This window comes from Pleurodeles waltl, chromosome 8, assembly GCF_031143425.1.
Source record: "Pleurodeles waltl isolate 20211129_DDA chromosome 8, aPleWal1.hap1.20221129, whole genome shotgun sequence".
In the NCBI taxonomy this organism is placed as follows: domain Eukaryota; kingdom Metazoa; phylum Chordata; class Amphibia; order Caudata; family Salamandridae; genus Pleurodeles; species Pleurodeles waltl.
This window is the reverse complement of record NC_090447.1, coordinates 1,006,971,574-1,006,994,675: the sequence shown is the minus strand read 5'-3', so window position 1 is coordinate 1,006,994,675 and position 23,102 is coordinate 1,006,971,574.

The window sequence follows — 23,102 nt, the reverse complement described above, 5'->3', positions numbered from 1 at the left end:
GCCTGCAGGAGGAACAGTATTTGGGCTTCAGGGAGGAACTCAGATCCATCAATTCCACCCTGGGCACCATCGTAGGGGTGCTGAAGGAAGTCTTCAACACCAGGAGGGACACTGTGGCACAACAAAGGGCCCCTGACACTAGCCTGGACGATGAACTGCCCACCACCTCCGCCGGCGCTAGTGGACAGGAGGCACCGCCACAGGACCACCACACCAGCACCCCACTCCCTGCAGAGGGTGAACCACCCTGCCAACGGTCCCTGAGATCCAGGACAAAGACAGAGAACGATGCCAAGACCCCCGCCAAGAAATGAGACCACCCTGAATGTCATCCTTCTGTCCCACTTTATCACCCTGTCCATCCTCAAACTGCCCCAGCTCCACTTCCTATGCCCATTTGGGCAATGCACCTGTGAGACTAATAGACTGGACTCTCCAATGGACATTCCTCCACCATCACCCCTCACCATTTTACAACCCCCTCCACTATTGAGCACTTAAATAAACACCCTTGAAGCACAAGACAATCTGGAGTCAGTCTGTGATTGCGAAATAGTGTATTAGCAATTAGTGTCAAAATGCTCTTTCAAATGTAATGTCAACATACCTATGTCACACAGCTCTAGTCCATGAGGAAACAAAGCAGATGTCACACAGTGGGACCCACATCTGTGAAATCGTAAGGGAAAGTGACAACTCAGTGACCATACACTGGGTGAAAATGACAGACAGTTGAGAGGTGGTAGTGTTAAAGTACATGTAGTAGGCAGGTTTGTATTCTTACCTGTGTCTCACTGGAAATATTGCAGGATCACCGAGTTCCTGTTGTCGATGTCCTCTTCTGCTTCCTCGTCTTCACTGTCCACAGGCTCCACAGCTGCCACAACACCGCTATCTGGACCATCCTCCTGCAGAAAAGGCACCTATCGTCGCAAAGCTAAGTTGTGAAGCATACAGCAAGCCACGATGATCTGGCACACATTCTTTGGTGAGTAGAATAGGGATCCACCTGTCATATGGAGGCACCGGAACCTGGCCTTCAGCAGGCCGAAGGTCCGCTCTATAATCCACTGAGTTCGCCCATGGGCCTCATTGTAGCGTTCCTCTGCCCTTTTCCTGGGATTCCTCACTGTTGTCAGTAGCTACGACAGGTTGGGGTAACCAGAGTCACCTGCAAATGGCGAGTGCAACTGTTAGACACACACAAACCTGTTGGGATAGCCCCAGACAACCATTCCCACTGACTTGCTTCCAGGTGCTCATCTAATAGCCACACACGGTGCCTCTGGAGTTGCCCCATCACATAAGGGATGCTGCTATTCCGCAGGATGTAAGCGTCATGCACTGAGCCAGGGAATTTGGCATTCACATGGGAGATGTACCGGTCGGCCAAACACACCATCTGCACATTCATGGAATGATAACTCTTCCGGTTTCTGTACACCTGTTCACTCCTGCGGGGGGGTACCAAAGCCACATGTGTCCCATCAATGGCACCTATGATGTTGGGGATATGTCCCAAGGCATAGAAGTCACCTTTCACTGTAGGCAAATCCTCCACCTGAAGGAAAACGATGTAGCTCCGCATGTGTTTCAGCAGGGCAGACAACACTCTGGATAACACGTTGGAAAACATAGGCTGGGACATCCCTGATGCTATGGCCACTGTTGTTTGAAATGACCCACTTGCAAGGAAATGGAGTACTGACAGCACCTGCACTAGAGGGGGGATTCCTGTGGGATGGCGGATAGCTGACATCAGGTCTGGCTCCAGCTGGGCACACAGTTCCAGGATTGTGGCACGATCAAGCCTGTAGGTGATGGTCACATGTCTTTCCTCCATTGTCGACAGGTCCACCAGCGGTCTGTACACCAGAGGATGCCGCCAGAGTCAACCAACTCAGAGGTACGTACCCACAGTTTACACAGAACACGAATCATAATCCGAAATTTGGCCTGTATGAGAGTTGAGGCAAGGCCTAGGTATGTGTGACGCAGTGAAAAATTAAGCCATGTGGGCCCCTGAAATGGCGGCTGCCTGACCTGTAAAGTGGGACAATAGGATGTGAGGTAACTGCGCTGGCGTTGTACACCGTCGCGGTAGGCGGTCGAAGACCGTGGCGCAATTCTGCATTGGTTAACATTGGACCCTATGGATCACAGGAGCCAATGATGATGTACGCCGGCGGTGACAGTACGCACCGCCGCGGACGTGACCGCCATTTTCTATCTGTTCAATCACTCGATACCTGATCTTCGACAGGAGAGGACCTACACTGCAAGTGCTGCTGTGACCTCGGTCTGGAAGAGACAATGGCTTGTGCGTCAGGAGAAAGGGACCCTGCCTTCACATTGGAGGAGTTGGAGAAACTCGTGGATGGGGTCCTCCCCAAGTACACGCTACTCTACAGTCCTCCAAACAAACAGGTAAGTACACTGGGAGCATGCTGTATGGGCTATGCCTGTGTGGAGTGGGGTGGATGAAAGATTGGGGGGGGAGAGATTGAGGTGTCCATTAAACGACGTTGAGTGCATGTGCCACATGGCAAGGGTAGGGAAGGGGGCCAATGACTGTGACGGTGCGGATGGTTATATCTTCTCCTTTTCCCCTGTACTATTCCTGTAGGTCAGCGCCCACCAGAAGAAGGATATTTGGCGTGCCATCGCCAAGGAAGTCCGGACCCTTGGGGTCTACCACAGACAGAGCACCCACTGCCGGAAAAGATGGGAGGACATTCGCCGCTGGAGCAAGAAGACGGCGGAGGCCCAGCTGGGGATGGCCTCCCAACGTGGGAGGGGTGCCCGTTGCACCATGACCCCCCTGATGTTCAGGATCCTGGCGGTGGCATACCCGGAGTTGGATGGGCGCTTGAGGGCATCACAGCAGCCCCAAGGGGGTGAGTACACTCTCATTCTGCTGATTTTGCGTGCAGTGGAGGTGTCTGGTTGGGGGAGAGGGGCTGTGGGTTTCCCTAGGCCAGGGTGAGTGTGCTAGTTAGGTCCCCTTGTTCTGGCAGACCCTGTGGCACCCCACCCAACCTGTGTACAGTGCCAAGTATACCTAGTCAGGCTCCTGTGACATCCATGTGTGCTGATGTCGGCCATAGCCTTGTAGGCCATGTCCCAGGGATTGAACAGTGGAGCCCAAGTGCGCGGCGTAGTGCAGGTGGCTTCTGTGTCTGTCGTGTCCGCCAACGGTAGCGGTAATGCATGCACTCAACATGTCTTTCTTCTGTCGTCCCCCCCTTTTCGTGGTCTCCCTGTTCTTGTGTGCATTAGCATCATCAGGCGGAGGAGCAGTGGCACCGGAGCAGGAGGGAGCTGCATCCCACATGGCCCTGGAGGGTGACATTACGGACTCTGAATTCACCAGTGGGACGGAGGGCGAGGGGAGCTCCACGGCGGGGACAGGAGCTGACACCAGTGATACGGACTCGTCCTCTGATGGGAGCTCCCTTGTGGTGGTGGCCATATCTGTGCCCCCCGCATCTAAAGGTACAGCCGCCACCCCCCCTACCAGCACCGCCCTCCCAGCAGCCCCTCAGCCTTTGCCCCGTGCCCGCTCACCCAGGAGTGTGGGCATCACCTTCGCCCCAGGCACCTCAGGCCCAGCCCCAGTCACCCCTGCTGCCCTCAGTGAGGAGGCCATTGACCTCCTCAGGTCCCTCACTGTTGCGCAGTCTACCATTTTGAATGCCATCCAAGGTGTAGAAAGGCAGTTGCAACAAACAAATGCATTCCTGGAGGGCATTCATTCTGGTCAGACGGCCCTTCAGCAAGCTTTTCAGACTCTGGCCTCAGCACTGATGGCAGCTATTGTCCCTGTCTCTAGCCTCCCCCCTCCAACTTCCTCCACCCAGACCCAATCCCCTCTACCTCAGCGTATCCCAAGCACACCTTGAGACCAGCATGCACACACGCCAAGGGAAGCTCTGGCAAACATAAGCACCACACATCCCACAGGCACTCTCGCAAGCATCACACACATGCAGACACACCAACATCCACTGCCTCCACTGTGTCCCCCTCCTCCTCATCTCCCTCCTCCCTCCCAGCATGCACTACATCTACAGCCACTACTTCCATCACCAGCACACACACCACCACACCCCGCTCACGTGCACTCACCACCCCCACTACCATTCACACGTCCCCTGTGTCCTCTCCCAATGTGTCTGTGACGCCACCTCCCAAGATACACAAACGCAGCCACACACCCACCCAACAGCCATCCACCTCACGACAGCCTACAGCGCATGCACCTTCACCAAAAGTCACCAAACGAACACCTCCTACAACCACAACCACTTCCTCCACTCCCAACCCTCTCCTGCTACCCATCCCAGTGTACCCAAAAAACTTTTCCTGTCCACCCTTGACCTCTTTCCCTCACCTCCCTCACCCCGTCAGTCTCCTAGGGCCCGACTCTCCAGGTCCCAACCTAGCACCTCAGCCACGACATCTCCGGGACCAGTGGTGCCTGTAGTTACCGGAATCTGGAGTGCATCGGCCACCAGGGCAGCCAGTGTGGCACGGAGCCACAGCACGGACAGTCCCCAACCTGTCAAGCATCAAAAGTTGGCCAGTGCCCGGTGGAAGAGGGCACCAAAGCCACTCCCAGGGGTACAGGTGGGAGTGTGGATTCAGCTGCGACACCTTCCAAGGGGCACAAGAAACTCAGCAAGTCTGGGCAGAGCAGCACGGTGGAGAAGACCGCCATCATCCCAGCTGCCCAGGAGGCCAGCACCAGCCCAGCTGCCCAGGAGGCCACTGCCATCATCCCCGCTGCCCAGGAGGCCACCGCCATCATCCCCTCTGCCCAGGAGGCCACCGCCATCATCCCCGCTGCCCAGGAGGCCACCGCCAGCACCAGCCCTACTGCCCAGGAGGCCACCGCCATCATCCCCGCTGCCCAGGAGGCCACCGCCAGCACCAGCCCAGCTGCCCAGGAGGCCACCGCCAGCACCAGCCCAGCTGCCCAGGACAGGACCGCCAGCACCAGCCCTGTTGCCCAGGACAGGACCGCCAGCACCAGCCCTGCTGCCCAGGACAGGACCGCCAGCACCAGCCCCGCTGGGCCAGATAGGACCACCAGCCCCGTTGGGCCATAAGGGACCGCCAGCACCAGCCCCGCTGGGCCATAAAGGACCGCCAGCACCAGCCCCGCTGGGCCATAAAGGACCGCCAGCAGCTGAGTCACCGCCAAAGGCCCGCCGCCACAAGCACAGCTGAACAGGACACCTGCTGCCACAAGCACCGGTGCCAAGGACACCACTGCCACAAGCACCACTGAACAGGACACCGCCGCCACAAGCACCGCTGAACAGGACACCACCACCACAAGCACTGCTGCCACGGACACCGCCGCAACAAGCACCGCTGGCCCATGAGCGCAAAGAGCAGTGACGCTACTGAGTCCGTCACGAGCAGGATGAAGCAATCTGGGCACAAGGCCCCCTCCAGAACCAGTGGAGAGATACATCCACTACCTCTGTCCTTGGCAGGATGAAGCACTCTGGGCACAAGCCCCCCTCCAGAACCAGTGGAGAGATACATCCACTACCTCTGTCCTTGGCAGGATGAAGCCCTCTGGGCACAAGGCCCCCTCCAGAACCAGTGGAGAGATACATCCACTACCTCAGTCCTTGGCAGGATGAAGCACTCTGGGCACAAGGCCCCTTCCAGAACCAGTGGAGAGATACATCCACTACCTCTGTCCTTGGCAGGATGAAGCACTCTGGGCACAAGCCCCCCTCCAGAACCAGTGGAGAAAGGCATCTGCCTGAGAGACCATGGCTTTGCACTCCCCAGGATAAAGCAGTGGGCAACCCACCCACTGTAGAGACTTGAGAGACTGTGGCTTTGCACTCCCCAGGATGGAACAGTGGGCAACCCACCCACTGTAGAGACTTGAGACACTGTGGCTTTGCACTCCCCAGGATGGAACAGAGGGCAACCCACCCACATGAGAGACTTGAGAGACTGTGGCTTTGCACTCCCCAGGATAAAGCAGTGGGCGAACCACCCACTTAAGAGACTTGAGAGACTGTGGCTTTCCACTCCCCAGGATTGAACAATGGGCAACCCACCCACTGTAGAGACTTGAGAGACTGTGGCTTTGCACTCCCCAGGATTGAACAGTGGGCATGTGGCCCCCTCGTGGATTTGCCGTTGTGCACTCAAACGGCTGAGGTGCCCCCACTTTCCCTTTCCCCTGAGGTGCCTGTTTTATTGCTATCTGATGCCCCTGCAGTGTTCTCTCCGTCATGTTTGGGGATTGAGTGTGGGCCTCGCCCATGCTGTGTGGGCAAAGTGTTCCACGGACTTCAATGGAGCACTACCTGGACCAATATTCTTGGTGTATATATTTGTTAATAGCGTATATATTTTTTTGCGTCCTGGATTTTAATATATTACAATGGTTACACTCATTTCCTTTTGTCTTTGCATTCTTCCGGGGGGTTTGGGGTGTGTAACTGTAATGTATCATGCTGTATTAGTGTGTGTGTTGTAGTGGGTGAGGGTGGGGGTGGGGGTGTTGCATGTGTGTGGCCCTGTTTCCCCCCCCCCCCTCCCCTGTGTCGTAGGTGCAGTACTCACCGTTGTCTTCACCGCCGGCATTCGTGCTCCTGGTAGAGGAGCAAGAAGATAAGGGCTGGCAGGATCTAGAACTCGGGTTCCATGGCGTCCAGATTCCTTGTGGGGCGTGTAGAGGTGAGCGTTTTCCCTTCGAAGTCCTGTTTCCGCCGTGTCTTTGTTCGCAGTGAATCCGCCCCGGAAAAGGTGGCAGATTGGTAGGTTGTAATACTGTGGGCGGTACATTGTCCTCCACCTGTCTGTTGGCGGTGACCGCCAAGCTGTTTGTTTGTACCGCCGTGGCGGTCGGAGTGTTAAAGTGGCTGTCTTTGTTGGCGGTTTCCGCCACGGTCGTAATTCCAATTTTTTTCCCGCCGGCCTGTTGGCGGTCTTACCACTGCTTTAACACCGACCGCCAGGGTTGTAATGACCACCAATGTTTTCCCCCAGTTTTTCATTATCCAAATGTTGCTAAAAAGATTTAGTTGGGTAGAAAAACATTCTTATTAGTAAAGCCAACCCCAACCACTTTGTTTTAAATCATGAGTTTGTACTCCTCCAGATCAAAATATACTACCTACTAGTATGATTGGTATGTGATTCTTACACCTTGCAATCCATTGTCTCATGTAATATTTCCTATAGTCTGATGTACACATGTTTGATTCATTGTCTCTATATAATGTGTGTAATGAAAAGTGCTCTGACACCCTACACCTGTATGATTAGGGCTATAAAACAAATGAGATTCATGTGAGAGAAGGGCTACGGTGAGATGAGGGGCACTGTTGGAGGCTGGTGGTGAGGGAATCTGTGGAGAAGGAGGTCATGGGGGGTTGCCAAAAACATGGTCAAACAGTGTGCACAACCACTGCTGAAGCCATCCCTGGTCCACCCTGTAACTGCAAGGCTATGTGCTGTCGGCCAGAGAATATAAGCAGTCCCATCAGATGTGTCACCCTTGTTCAGCCTCATCAATAAAGAAAACAAAAATTGTTTGGCGGAATGCATGAATTAATAACAGCCTCTGGTAATCACTCTGGGCTGCATCTTAGTCCCTCTTTTTTGCTTACTATGCAGGTACAAATTGTTAACAACTATGCAAATCCAGTGGCAACCATCCAACCCAAACTGCTAAGCCAGGCCTCAGAGGTGCAGGCTTTATGCATTGACAATTACTACGTTAATAGAAGTTACAGAGGTAATACTGCCAAATGGTCCCTCTGTGCTAAAGTCTCAGGGCACCTTAGTTTGCATAACCCTACTGGTGGTAAATGGGGCATTCCGAGGGCTGGGACATCCACTCTGCCTTATGCTTTCTTTTGCCCTGCTAGCGAGCTTCTTGCAGATTTGTGCCCTGAATAAACCCAACCTAAAGTGCTTACTCCATCATTAACTTATGCGTCAATCCATAGATCGGATTCAGGACTAGGTGGTTTATCTAACTGATATATTCAGCACTCAGTTAAAAAGTATTTAAACACAATACTCTCACAATCCGTGTCCCTCTAATTCCTCATTGGAGACTCTCTCTCCTGCATCATGATGATCAAAACCTGTTGTTGGCAAGAACTGAGAGACTAATCTTCCCCAAAGCTAAGTTACTTCTATTTACTGGAAGTTTTTTCATCCCTGTAACGATGTGTATGGCTGTAGCAAGGGCTACCATCTTTATTCCCATTGTGAAGCAGTGCCTGACAGACTAAGGGCCTGATTTAGATATTGGTGGATGGATTAGTTTGTCACGACAGTGACGGATATCCCGTCTGTCAAAATCTAAATCCCATTATTTTCTATGAGATTTAAATTTCAGCGGATGGGATATCCATCACTGTTGTGACAAAGTAACCCCTACGCCAATATCTAAATCCGGCCCTTAGTCAGATCACATTCTTCATTTCTCAGGGCATGTCTAAGATATATTAGGGCAGACTATGAGATGTCTGAATTAGTATTGCCAAGGGGGAAAGACTCCAGTTCATTCCATGTGGCCCAGTATTGCCACACCTGAAATTACCAGGTGCAGAAACACTGCGCCTGATTTTACCAGTTATGTTTCTAAACCCCATAAAATCACTATAGACCCTAGGGAAGGACCTGCTTGCATAGGCATGGTTTGGCCCCAGAACACTTCCTGCACAATAGAAGGAACATGAAATATCCCCTAGCCACAGCAGAGACTGCCCTGTCTACCCACAGCCTTCCAATCACTGCTGAAAAAGCCACATTGACTCCCTGTTCTCTATTTACCACCTGCCAAGACCAGGGGTAAATGGGAGCAGAAACATCCCTGGAATCAGGACTAACAATGCAGAACAGGTTCTGGTAAACATGAGTCTGTGTGGTTATTCCACATTCTGGAGATTTGAACTCATATTTGCAAGGCGCAGGAGAGGATTTAACAATTAGGATCAGTAATTCCAGCGCTTGTAAGTCTGGAACTCTCTACACTGGGATTCTTGTGATCAGCCCCATTAGAGTTTGCACATGGGCAATATGTTACTTTTGTTATACACCAGAGGAAATTGAAGTAATCTTGCATTTTTGCATCCTGAAAAAACCTTTCATGGCATGGCTGTCCTAGCTTCAGAATATAAATATCAATACTTTCAGAATTAGTGGAATCACTTCTTCCTGTTAAATGCCCAAGGTGGCAGAAAGAATACGTCACCAATTATTTAAAAAAAAAAGAATGGGTAGGAGGCTGGCATTGACCGCACCACCAACCCTGACACCCAGACAGTTTACCTGCTCCTCGGGGGGGGTTGGGAATTAACCCCTAATCTGCCTCCCCCAGGGGAACATAAGGCAAACTAAAGACTAGGGAATTAAAAATAATGGGGGAGGCTGACCAAGCTTGACATCAGGTCCAACTTCACTAGACACCAGAAAAACTATTTTTTTTAAAAAACCCAGTAAGTGTGTGTTTTATTTTAAAGAATTGGTTGGAGCCGAGCCCATCTCAGTATCAGGCTGCACTCCACCTCTTAAGATCAAACATCTATCTGCTTCTGTCCCCCCCCCACCTCCCTCCCCAATGGGACACATTGCCGGATTTATCCCCAATTTTTCTTTGGGGGCAGAAAGCACACTAAAGATCTCGGATTGATTTTTTTTCTGGCCCCTCCTGGCATCAGGTGAAACCCCCCTACTCCTTAAGCCCAGGCAGTCTTTTTACCCCTGGAGGCGGTTTGAAGAATTTAGACCCAAACTGCCCTCCCTAGGTGGCAGAAAGCAGATTAGACCACAGGTATTTTTTTTTATTAAAAAGGATGGGGACTGGCTAATCCTGGCATTGAGATACCATCTTGCCTTTAAAGCTCAAAATGTCTTTCAAGCACCACGGCGGGGGTGGGGGGAAGAATGGAGGATTTATACCCAATCTGACATCCCCAGGGAACAGAAAGCACATTAGACACAGGAGATTGATTTTTTTTTTCGAAAATAGGTTTTGTGGTATCTTGTCTCTCCTGGCATTGGGATGCACCCTTACCCCTAAACCCCGAGCAGTCTTTCTCCCCCCCTCAGGGGCAGTTTGGGTGTTAACCCCAAATCCCCAAAACTACCTCATGGGCAAATTAGGTGTTAACCCCAAATCTACCAGTGTCACAAGGGCAGAAAACCCTCTGGACTCAGGGTCTCTCTCTATATATATACACATATATCTATAAATATATCAAGTGGGTTTCAGAAAATGTCCTGACATTAAGCTGCACTCCCTCCCACTCCTGGGGTCTAGACAGTGGGGTGCTCGGGGAAGGGTTCATGACTGACAGTTCCACATTTCTTTTTTGATTATCAAGTTCTGGTATCCCGGACTTACTGACTTCTGGTGACAGAAAGCCAACTAAACACCAGAAGATATATTTAGGGAAAAAAGGTAATGGGAAGAGGGGGTATCCTGTCCTGGCATTGAGCTACACTCCCTTTAACCCTGTTCTTCAGACAATCTGATACCTGTGAGCGGGGTCCAATACCAAAATTGAATAGCAGCCTGCCCCCCCCCCCCCCCCCCTTTTTCGGCATCAATCCCTGGTGTCTAGTGGACATCCTAGCCCTGGGTTGGGCAGACTGGGGACTTCTGGGGGCCAGATATTGTTGTGAGTTGAGCCTGAATTATTCTTTCCAACCCAGAGGGCTCATAAAGTACCCGTGTGGCATAAAGACAATGCTTTCTATAAAGTGTAAGGAAGGAGATGTGTTGTAATCTATATCTGAGAATGTAAATACTATGCTGTTTATTAAATATGAGGGGGAAGAAGTGTTGTAAATATATCTGAGAATATAGATTTTTTTAACCATTGTTCTTTAATTACCTTTTCATTTTCACACTCTGTCCTTCCCTTCAGTTAGTACTTGCCGTGTTCTGTGGCATTTGATTTGAAAGGTGGATGAGCAGAACTGACAGAGCAAGACTATAGATGTGGCTCAGAGTTTGTTACCTAATATACAATAAACGGCTTCATTCTACATTGGAAGAATTTTCTTTTTAACAGAAATCACACTAGATACTCAAGGACTCATCGCCAATAAAAGAAATAGGTTTGAGGGCCAGCCTGTCTTAGCATCGAGCTGCACCCTTAGGAAGTTTTCAGCCCCCCAAAGCAAAGATTAGGGGTTTAACCCCCAATCTGTCTACTCTGGGAGGGGTCAGAAAGCCCACTGGAGACCAATATTAAAAAACAGAAAGGGCATGCCCACATCCACATGCTCTACACATATGGTGATCTGATGTCCAGGATTTTCTGGGACAGTCCCGGTTTTTCACCAGCTGTCCCAACAGATTTTGGGAAGTTTAACTAATGTCCCACCTTTTAGAGGGGGGTGACTAAAAACAATTGGAATTGCCTTTTTATGTTTTCCGAAGCAGGGATTATTAGAAGCTGCTATAAGAAAGCAATCTAAATAAGAGGCATGAGACTGATTTAAAAACTGCATTTTAATTATGTTCTTAGTGCCTCTGCTTTAATTTAATGCTCATGAGCAATGTCATTCTACACACTTGGTTGAAGTAAAATTATTGTTCTTTTTCTATTGTTATGATATGTCCTGTTTTTTTAACTTTAAAAATCTGGTCACCCTACCTACACAGTTTCTCCCTGGGGGAGACAGAATGGGAGGGATACCCCATCTATGCCAGCCTATTTACAACTTTCATTCCAAGAAATCAGCTTCCTCTATTTCACTTTGGGGGATGGCTGCAGCATTCAGGGCTTAGGGTGGCTGTTAGAAATTTGGTCTCTACTTGGCAGAGGTATGCACCCTGTCCAAGTTTGGACCAGAATCCTAGTCAGGGTGAGTCAGATACACAACCTAAATTAACCTGTGCACACCCCCTGGTAGCTTGGCACAGAACAGTTAGGCTTAAGTAAGGAGGCAATGTGAACAGTATTTGTGCAACACTTAGACTACAGTAACACAGTGAAAGTCACAACAAAAAGATTCCACTCCAGGTTAGAAAAATAGATAATATTTTTCTGAATAAAACAACACCAAAAAACACAAAAATATAAGTAGAAGTCAAGATATTAATTTTTAGAGATAAAGGGCCTGATTTAGATATTGATGGATGGGTTACTCTGTCACAACAGGATTGGATATCCCATCCGCTGAAATCTAAATCCTGTTATATTCTATGGGATTTAGATTTCAGCAGATGGGATATCCGTCACTGCTGTGATGGAGTAACCTGTCCGCCAATATCTAAACTGTGCCCTAAATGTGAAAACAATGCTTAAAAGTCACAGTGGTGAAAAGGTTACTTGAGATCACAAGGGACCGGTGCAAATCCAAAATCCAGGCTGACTGTGATGTAGGTGTAGGTCAGCTACAGAACTCACTCAAAAAACGACGCAAAAGCGGCTATAAACAAGTATAAATATGGGCCAGAGTGTCATCATAAGGCCACGCAGGCTGTGAATCCTCTGTTGCCTGGCAGCCGCTGCATCACCTTTGCTGAGTGATACACCAATTTGTCTCCAGCATCCAGGGCAATGTGTCGATTTTTGCAGGTTTTAGCTGCAGAACCCACTTCTGAGGCCCAACTGGAAAGGGACTCCTCGGGCAAGGTTAGGACTCACAGATGGCAGAGTCCAACGGCACCGGGAGAGTTGCAGGCAGTCTTTGATATCCCTGAGACAGCAGAAACAGGGGGCAAGCCAACATGGAGAATCTTGGTTCTAGGATGCAGAGAACAGGTCCAGTCCTTCTTGCTGCAGGCAAGAAGCAGCAGGCCAAAACAGCAAAGCAAGTAGCAAAGTGGCAGTCCCTCATACAGCAAGCAGTAGGCCAACACAGTAATGCAGTTTTAGAGCGGCAGTCCCTCCTGGCATCACAGTAGTCCTTCTTCCTGGCAGAGTGTCCTTGGTTCCAGTACAATTCCGATTTGATGGGGTTAGGGGTCCAGTATTTATACTTTGGTGCCCTGGTTCTGGAACCTGTGAAACACTTCCAAGCATTCCTTTGAACTTCACGAGGTCCCTACCCTTCCTTCCCTGTCCTCAGATACTCTACAGGGGTTCATACAGCCCTTTGTGCAGGGAGAGGCACAGCCCTCTTCAGGCATGTCAGCTTCTCCCTCCCATCTAGCCCAGGAAGACCCACCAGCCTGGTGATGGACCGTCAGCATGCAAATGTCACACCCCAGCTCCCTTTGTGTGTGACTGTCTAGAGGGAATGCACAAAGTTCAGCTGTCATCTACCCCAGATATATATTCAGAGACAGGCAGAGACACAGAATGGTTAAAGTAAGAAAATGCCAACTTTCTAAAAGTCGCATTTTCAGATTTACAATTAAAAATCTGACTTCACCATAAGTTGTTATTTTAAATTGTGAAACCAGAAATACCAAACTCCATATTTCTATCTTTTTCCACTTGCTATTTACACTTCAAAGATGTATAAGGTAACCCCAATGTTATCCTATAGGAGAGATAGGCACTGCAATAGTGAAAAAACAAATGTAAGAGCTTTATACTACATGGGCACGTTAAACTTAAAAGTACATGTCCAACTTTTCAAATACACTGTACTCTGCACTAGGGGCTGACTAGGGCCTACTTTAAGCGTGACCTACATGTAATAACAAGCATTGGTAAATGCAGTAGGCTTCGCCTTTTAGATTAATATTAAGTTAAGAGGTGTGGGAGCAGTGTATGACTGCAGGGAGAATGGTGTGAGTGCTTTCTGTTCTTCTCTGTGGAGGGTGAATGGTGCATGAATGAAGGTTGACAAGTGTCTGAGTGTGGGGTGAAAGTGCCTCAATGCATGGTGATTGATGTGTTTTTAGTGCAGAATGAGAATTGTGTGAGTGTATAGGGTGAGAGATATTACCCTGGACAAGGTGGGGTCATGTGCATGTGCAAAATAGCTGTGAGTGTTTGCATATGGATGTGTGTTTGTAGACAAGTAATTGTGTAAAGGAATTCTTTTGAATATGAATGTGCCTTTTTGTGAGTGTCTCTATGTGTGCAGAGCACATATGTGCAACACACCCCTGTGTTAGTGATACATGCCTTCTCCTGAGCTTGTGGGTTCGTGTTAGCTAGTTCACGGGTGGTTCTTGACTCAACTTTGCTGTTTGTTACTTAGAGGCACCAGTGACACAAGCCGAAAATGTAGTTAAAATAATTTCATTCAATTGCAGCCAACTGAATCACAGCTAGAAACAGGATTATGTGCTGCCAGGTTCAGTGTTTAACATCAGCTGGGTATGTCCCAGTCCCATCCTTAAACCTTTCCAGCGTCTTTGAAACAGTGTCCATTTCTTTATAACTCTCTTTTTATATCTTCCTGTAAGCAATATGACTATGTTCTTAACTGCATAGTTTTCTGTCTGACCTTCAGACAAGTACACATAAACAGCAAGGTAGAAATAAATACAGAACTAAAAAATCTTATGCAGACAAAAGTCTGAAGGCAGTAACTATAACCCTGTGATGGAAAAACAGATAGCTAGCAAAACAGGTGTGAGAGAATATTATAAAACAGATGTAAGTATTGGTAGCTAGGAAAGAAGAAGTATTACTTAGCAGTCTAGTATATAGTGCACTTTTCATCTTCAAAGTACCTTCTTAATACCAACCTTTTGAAATTGTGCAACACCCATCCGTCTCTCTGCCTCTCTGCTCCCAGTGCAGTGGGGAGAGCTGAGCACTCCAGGGTCACTTGCTGGGCGATTGAGCTATAACTCTATACCAAATGACAATAATTCAATGCTAAATGACATTTTAAGAAGCTGGGGCAGCATAAGCATGAGGAAACAAAATAAAGATATGGGCAGTGGAGGGGAGCTACCGCTTTAAAAAGCAAGCAATGAAGAGAAAGCTCTTCAGACAAGTCTTTGCTGAGAGCATGTATAGACAACATACTTTTAAATAGAGGCCATTTGATTCCTGTAGTATCTCTTAAATCTGGATAGAATGTGGAGTACATTTCTCACTAGAGAATGCGCAATGGATGCACCAGGGAATAGAGCATGGCCAAGAAATATATGGCCGAACAAAGTTCTTCAGCGAGAGACGCTGAAGATGAGCACATATACAAAAGAGGATCTGTGCACTCGATCCTCGTAATTGTCTGGACAATTGGATGCAGTTATATTGAAGCACATTTGTTAGAAATGGGGTCTTTGGTTGGCTGTCAGGTTACCCCCTGTCCAACCAAGGACCCTCACTCTAGTAAGGTTAAAGGAGAGTCACCCCTAGTTAACCCTCACCCACCCTCTTGGTAGCTTGGCAATGAACAGGCAGGCTTAACTTCAGAAGCAATATGTAAAGTATTTGTAGCAACGCACACAGTAATCCAGTGAAATCACTACAAAATGACATAAAACAGGCTTAGAAAAATAGGTAAAATTTATCTAAACAAAAAAAGACCAAAACCCAACCTACACATGTCAAGGTATGAATTTTAAAAGGAATAGGAGTCTTAAATCCTTAGAAAAAAGAGGGAACGCTGTTATTGCACAAAAGTACCTGCGTATCATCAAAATAAAGCCTCATGGGCGAGTATGTGTCAGAAAAGGCCAGCGATGCGGCGATTTCTCTTTCGCAAGTGAGACCGTGTGTCGTTCCTCCTCCAGTCGGGTCAACGTGCATCGTTTCTTCTCTCCTGCAAAACAGCAATGCCTCGTCCCGGATGGGCACCTCTGGTCCGGGCAGGCTTTGTGTTGATTTTCCACACCCAGCGATGTTTCATTGAAATCCAGTCGCGCAGTTTCAAGAAACCACACTGCATGGGGGCTTGCGTTGTGAACAGCAGCCGCTGTTGTGCGTCATTTCTCCAGCTGTGTTGCATCAATCTCCCAGCCGTGATGCAGGTGGAGCATCGATTTTACCCGTGAGGCAGACGGGGTATTGTTTAGCAGCCGCGCAGTGGGTGGTGCATGGAAGGTTTCCCCGTAAGGAGGTCTTTGTGTGGATTTCTGTCCTTTTCCACCAGCTGCACCTTTCAAGGGCCCAGAGTCAGATTAGGGCACCACTTGGCAGGCTGGACTCTCAGCAAAATGCCCAAGTGCTGGCAGAGAGAAGTCTTTGTTGTCCTTGAGACTTCACCAACAGGAGGCAAGCTCAGTTCAAGCCCTTGGAGATTCTTCACCAGTGGGAAGTCTCACAAGTGTCAGTCATTGTCCTCTCTCAGGCAGAAGCAACTACTGCAGGCCAACCCAGCAAAGCACAGTCACAGGCAAAGGGGCAGTACTCCTCCTCCAGCTTCTCCAGCTCTTCTCCTGGGCAGAGGTTCCTCTTGGCTCCAGAAGTAATCTGATTTTCAGGGGTTTTGGGTCCTCTTCTTATACCCCTTTCTGCCTTTGAAGTAGGCCTATTTCAAAGGGAAGTCTCTGTTGTTTTCAAGATCCTGCCTTGCCCAGGCCAGGCCCCAGACACACACCAGGGGGTTGGAGACTGCACTGTGTGAGGGCAGGCACAGCCCTTTCAGGTGTAAGTGACCACTACTCCTTCCACTCTAGCCCAGATGGCTCATCAGGATATGCAGGCTACACCCCAGTTTCCTTTGTGTCACTGTCTAGAGAAGAGGTGCAAACAGCCCCACTGTCAAACTGACCCAGACAGAATGGTTTAAGCAAGAAAATGGCTACTTTCTAAAAGTGGCATTTTCAAACACACAATCTAAAAACCAACTTTACCAAAAGATGTATTTTTAAATTGTGAGTTCAGAGACCCTAAACTCCATATTTCCATCTGCTCCCAAAGGAAATCTGCGCTTTAATCACATTTAAATGCAGCCCCTATGTTAACCTATGAGAGAGATAGGCCTTGCAACAATGAAACCCGAATGTGGCAGTATTTCACTGTCGGGACATGTAAAACACATAAGTACATGTCCCACCCTTATCATACACTGCACCCTGCCCATGGGGCTACCTAGGGCCTACCTTAGGGGTGCCTTATATGTATAAAAAGGGAAGGTTTAGGCCCGGCAAGTAGGTACACTTGACAAGTCGAATTGGCAGTTTAAACTGCACACAGAGACACTGCAGTGGCAGGTCTGAGAGATGGTTAGAGGGCTACTATTGTGGGTGGCACAACCAGTGCTGCAGACCCACTAGTAGCCTTGATTTACAGGCCCTGGGCACTTCTAGTGTACTTTACTAGGGTCTTACTAGTAAATCAAATATGCCAATCATGGATAAGCCAAAGTACACATATAATGTATACAGGGAATATTCACATTTTAGCACTGGCCAGCAGTGGTAAAGTGCCCAGAGCCAACAAAATAGCAAAACAGAGTCTAGCACACAGAAACAACTGGGAAAGTAGAGGCAAAATGTTAGGAGAGACCACGCCAACTATGCCAAGTCTAACAACATTATTATCTAATGTCAGTGAAAAGTGACAGCAGAGCCAATGTGTGAAAAAATGAGAGTAGCAGAGACCCGTGTCTACGTGCACTTCGTTGAACCTTGGATTCACATGCAAAATGAAAACATGAGCAAAGTATATTGCTTAAGAGAGTTGTGCAGAGCACTAGAGAGGGCCCCTGCTTTGGCCCAGTTGGACTGGTGAGTGCCCGTTGTGATCGTGCTCAAGAGAGTCTTACAGATTGCTAGAGTGGGTCCCTACTGCAGCCCTGGGGGGACTGGTGAGTGTTGTTGCGATCGGAGTGAAGTGGACGCATATTTAAACAAGCAGGGGTTTGACATGCTTGCTTACAAGAAAGAAGTTCCACCAAAGTGGATGAACACAGTACTTGGCCAATGAGCGACTGATAAGAGAAACACAAAAAGGAAAAAACAGGAAATAGTATGCTGAAGCGGATAGAAACAAAAAAAAAGTAAGTGGCAAGCACACAAACCAATGAAAAACGACAGCGCGATGTAAGCCCCTTTTAAGATTTATATTAAATACAATAGATTTCATGAGTACAGCGCCAGCTCTGGGCAGGTGAAACCTAAAAAGGAAGGTTTGGGGCACTGGCACCTGCCAGGTCAAAATGGCAGTTACAAACTGCACGGACAGGCTCTGCTGTTGCAGGCCTGAGACATGTTTGAAGGGCTACTGTTGTTAGTGGCACAATCAGTGCTGCAAGTCCACTAGTAGCATTTAATTTACAGACCATGGACGCATACACCATGATTAGAGTGCAGAGCACCTGCACTTTAGCACTGGTCAGCAGTGGTAAAGTGCCCAGAATCCTAAAAGTTAGCAAAAATGAGTCAGAAAAACTGGAGGTCAGAGGGCATAAAGTTAGGGAACGCCACGTCAAGGATGCCAGGTCTAACAGTGGCCGTCACCCAGAGAACCACCTTACTAATGCAGGATATTTCTGAGTATTAGAGATTCATGGGTGAATCAAGAGTGAAGCATATTCTATGATCCCAACACTTTTTCCTACAGAAAATGCCTGCACATGTCAGAACTATGCATTACACACACAGTTTTCTCTCATTTTCCATGGTATTTGGGCACCCAGGGAACAATACCAAGCTTTTCAATCTGTGGAAACTATAGAAAAAGGAAATCCAGGGTGGTGTGATTTACATAGATCTCACATTCATTTAATGGCAGGATTTCAAAGGAAAAATCTTGATGTTTCCAAGTTATATTATAGGACCTTTCCTGCCACATGCAGCAGGCCCTACCACACCAGTGGGGGTACCATTTTTATCACGAGGATTCTTAGAACACTACTGTTAGGATTTTATGTAAATCCTTCAAGATTTATAAGAACTCAATTACAGAAAAATAATCAAAACATCTCATATTTGTCAAAGGTTGACGTTTGGAGGGTATTTTTGATGCTAGCATTTGGAGGATCTACACAAGCCATATCATTCTGGACTCACCCAGGTGCCTAGTTTTCAGAAATGTCTGGGATTGGTAGCTACCATTTTCCTGGGGCAAACAGCTGTAACACTGTGTTATAGGACTTTTGTAGATTTTTGAAGATTCTGGAACATTCCACAATGGAAATGAGAGGAAGATCTGTGATTTTAGCCAAAACCTGACATTTTCAGGGCATTCTGGGTAAAAAAGTAATGGGACCCAATAAAACCATGCCATCCGTGACTCACCCATGTATCTACATTTCAGAAATGAAAGGGGCTGGTAGGACTGCCTGGGTGCTGACTGACTCCAGTCTTAATTACCTCAATCATCCGCATCCATAAAATAACTGAATTTCAAAGGAAAAGTCTTGATGTGAGTATGGACTTTGGGGCCTTTCCTGATGTATAAAATAAACCTAGCCATGCAAGTAGAGTACTGTTTTTATTAAGGAAAGTGAGGGAATGTTCAGTGGCAGGACTGTTGTTGGTCCTCAATGATTATGGAACACTACCCCACAGAAATGTGATTTTGGCAAAAGTTTGATATTTTTAGAGCATTTTTGTAAGGAAAAGTTGTGCGATTCATGGAGTCCACACTATCATGGACTCATCTGGTTATCTAATTTTTAAAAACGTCTGTGGTTGGTGGGTCTCTCTTGGTGGTGGCCAACACTGGACCCAAATTAAACAGCATCACACACCCTCAGACTGACTGAATTTCAAAGATAAAATCTTGATGTTTCCATGAAGCCTTTTCTTCTCAAGGTGACAGAACCACCCAAATAAGATTGGTACCTATGTTTTAAATATAAGTGTGTGAATGCAGACTAGTAGGACCTTTGTTAGTATCTTTTGAATACCTCTACATTGTGACATCTGGATGTAAGTCAGTGGGCACAAAAGAGTTCCCTTAGGACACTTAAGCCCTCATTACAACCCTGGTGGTAAATCTCGCTTACCGCCATGCTGAAGGCCGCCAATATACCGTGGCCTGCGGCGGAAATCCGCTACAGGTATTACGACCCACATCTCGTAATCCGCCACAATACAGACACCCACACAAGTCTGCCACACCAAAGGTCAGTGATAAACTGGCAATACCAAAACCCACACCGTCACGCCAAAAAGAATATGCCCACACTATCACGACCCACAAATCAACGCGGCGGTCTTTCAACAGCGGTGATCCATTGGCGGTACACACAGCCGCGCTCAAAATACACACACACACTTAAATAACTATACCACATTGGACAATTAAAAAATACACACACCTGATACACATACACACACCACACCCACATACCCACAGCACTATAAAACACACACACACATTACCCATCACCCCTTACAACAAAATGTTTGGAAAAAGCAAACATCTTCATACAACATCCACGCACCTCAAACAACATACACCAACACAACACACCACACAGCACAACAAACATCACCTCACACATTACCCACACCACATCATGGCACCTCAAAGACACCCCAGGTTTTCTGAGGAGGAGCTCAGGGTCATGGTGGAGGAAATCATCCGGGTAGAGCCACAGCTATTCGGATCACAGGTGCAGCACACCTCCATTGCTAGGAAGATGGAACTATGGCGGAGAATTGTCGACAGGGACAACGCAGTGGGACAGCATCCAAGAACACGGGATGACATCAGGAAGAGGTGGAATGACCTATAGGGGAAGGTGCGTTCAGTGGTATCCAGACATCAGATAGCAGTACAGAGGACTTCCATTGTCGACAGGTCCACAAGGGGTCTGTATACCGGATGATGATGCCATCTCATCACCTTCCCCAGTGGAAGTGCCCTATGGAGGAGAAGGGTGAGCAGGGGGTCATACACCACATAGGTTTCACAAGGCTGTTTAGAACAATCATGATGTAATAGGTGTGTGGCGCTGTCTGTCCGTATTCCTCGCCAAAAGTGCTGTGACGCAGTTAGTTGCCCTGCCATGTGCCCCCCTGAAATGGCGACTACCTGACCTGTAAGGAGGGACAAGGGGAAATGAGGTAACTGCGCTGGCGTTGTCGAAGACCGCGGCGCAATTCAGCATTGGTTATCACTGGGCCATGTGGGTTCCAGGAGCCAATGACGAAGTACGCCGGCGGTGACGGTACGCACCGCTGCGGATGTGACCGCCATTTTCTATCTGTTCACTCACTTGATACCTGACCTTCAACAGGAGAGGACCTACACTGCAAGTGCTGCTGTGACCTTAGTCTGGAAGCGACAATGGCTACAGTGTCTGGGGAAAGGGCCCCTGCCTTCACTGCGGAGTAGTTGGAGAAACTGGTGGATGCGGTCCTCCCCCAGTACACGCTACTATACGGTCCTTCTGACAAACACGTGAGTACACTGTGAGCATGATGCATGGCACATGAATGTATTGAGTGTCGTGGATGGAAGAGACGGGGGCAGAGGCCAGCATGTGAGGATGGTGAGTGTATGTTTTTCTGGGCCAGGGTGGGAGGTTTGGGACCAATGAGTAAGAAGAACCAGACGGGGGAGTAACATCCATTCTTACTTCACTATTCCTCTAGGTCAGCGCCCACCAGAATAAGGGTATTTGGCGTGCCATCGCCCAGAAAGTGCAGACCCTGGGGGTCTACCATAGACGGAGCACCCACTGCCGCAAAAGATGGCAGGACCTGCGCCGCTGGAGCAAGAAGATGGCGGAGGCCCAACTGGGGATGGCCTCCCAACGTGGAAGGGGTGCTCGTCACACCATGACCTCCTGATGTACCGGATCCTGGCGGTGGCAGATCCTGAGTTGGATGGGCGCTTGAGGGCATCACAGCAGCCACAAGGGGGTGAGTACAGTCTCACTCAGCTGACTCTGCGCGCTGTATGAGCTTTCTGGGTGGAGGAAGTGGGCTGTGGGTTCCCCTAGGCCAGGGCAGACTCTCCAAGGTAGATCCATTGTTTTGCAGGCTCAGTGCCAATCCAACCCCAAAAGTGGTAGTGGCCCTCTACACATAGTCTGGCTCCGGTGGGTTCCAGGTGTTCATCAAATGGGTCTAGGCAGAGTCCCCCATGGGCATGTGCTTTTCCCCTGAACTGTTAGTGCATGGGCTAGTGCATAGGGCTGCTCCCTGTGTGTTGTGTTCCCCAACGGTAGTGGTGTTGCAGGCATTAACCATGTGTCTCTTCTGTTTTCCCCCTCCTTTTTGTTTTGTCACCTTGTCCTTGTGTGCATTAGCATCATCTGGCGGAGGAGTATTGGCACCGGAGCAGGAGGAATCTGCAACCCACATGTCCCTGGAGGGTGAATTAAAGGAGTCTGAAGGCACCAGTGGGATGGAGGGCGAGGGGAGCTCCACGACAGGGACAGGAGGAGACACCAGCGACAGCGACTCCTCCTCTGATGGGAGCTCCATTGTGCCCACCGCATCAACAGGTACAGCCGCCACCCCCCTACCAGCACCGCCCTCCCAGCAGCCCCTCAGCATGTTTCCCGTGCCCGCTCACCCAGGAGGGTGGGCATCTCCTTCGGCCAAGGCACCTCAGGTCCTGCCCCAGTCAGCCCTGCTGCCCTCAGCGAGAAGGCTATTGACCTTCTGAGATCGCTCACTATTGCGCAATCAACCATTTTGAATGCCATCCAGGGTGTTGAGAGGCATTTGCAACAAACAAATGCATACCTGGAGGGCATTCATTCTGGTATGGCAGCCCAACAGAGAGCATTTCAGGCTCTGGCCTCAGCACTGATGGCAGCCATTATCCCTGTGTTCAGCCTCCCCCTGCAACTTCCACTACCCAGACCCAATCCCCTGTACCTCAGCCTATCCCAAGCACACCATCAGACCAGCATGCACACTCATCAACACACAAGAGTGTACATGGCAAACATAAGCACCTCACATCCCACAGGCACTCACACAAGCACCATCCCCATGCAGACAAAGCAACATCCACTGCCTCCACTGTGTCCCCCTCCTCCACGTCCTCCTCCTCCCTCCCAGTCTCATCTCCACTCACACCTGCATGCACTACATCCTCAGCCACTACCTCCATCACCACACACCGCTCACGTGCAATCACCACCCCCACTACCATTCACACGTCCCCTGTGTCCTCTCTTAGTGTGTCTGTGAGCCCTCCTCCCAAAGTACACAAACGCAGGCACACACCCACTCAACAGCCATCCACCTCACAACAGCCTCCAGCCCATGCACCTTCACCAAAACTCAGCAGACGTACACCTCCTACAACCACTACCTCTTC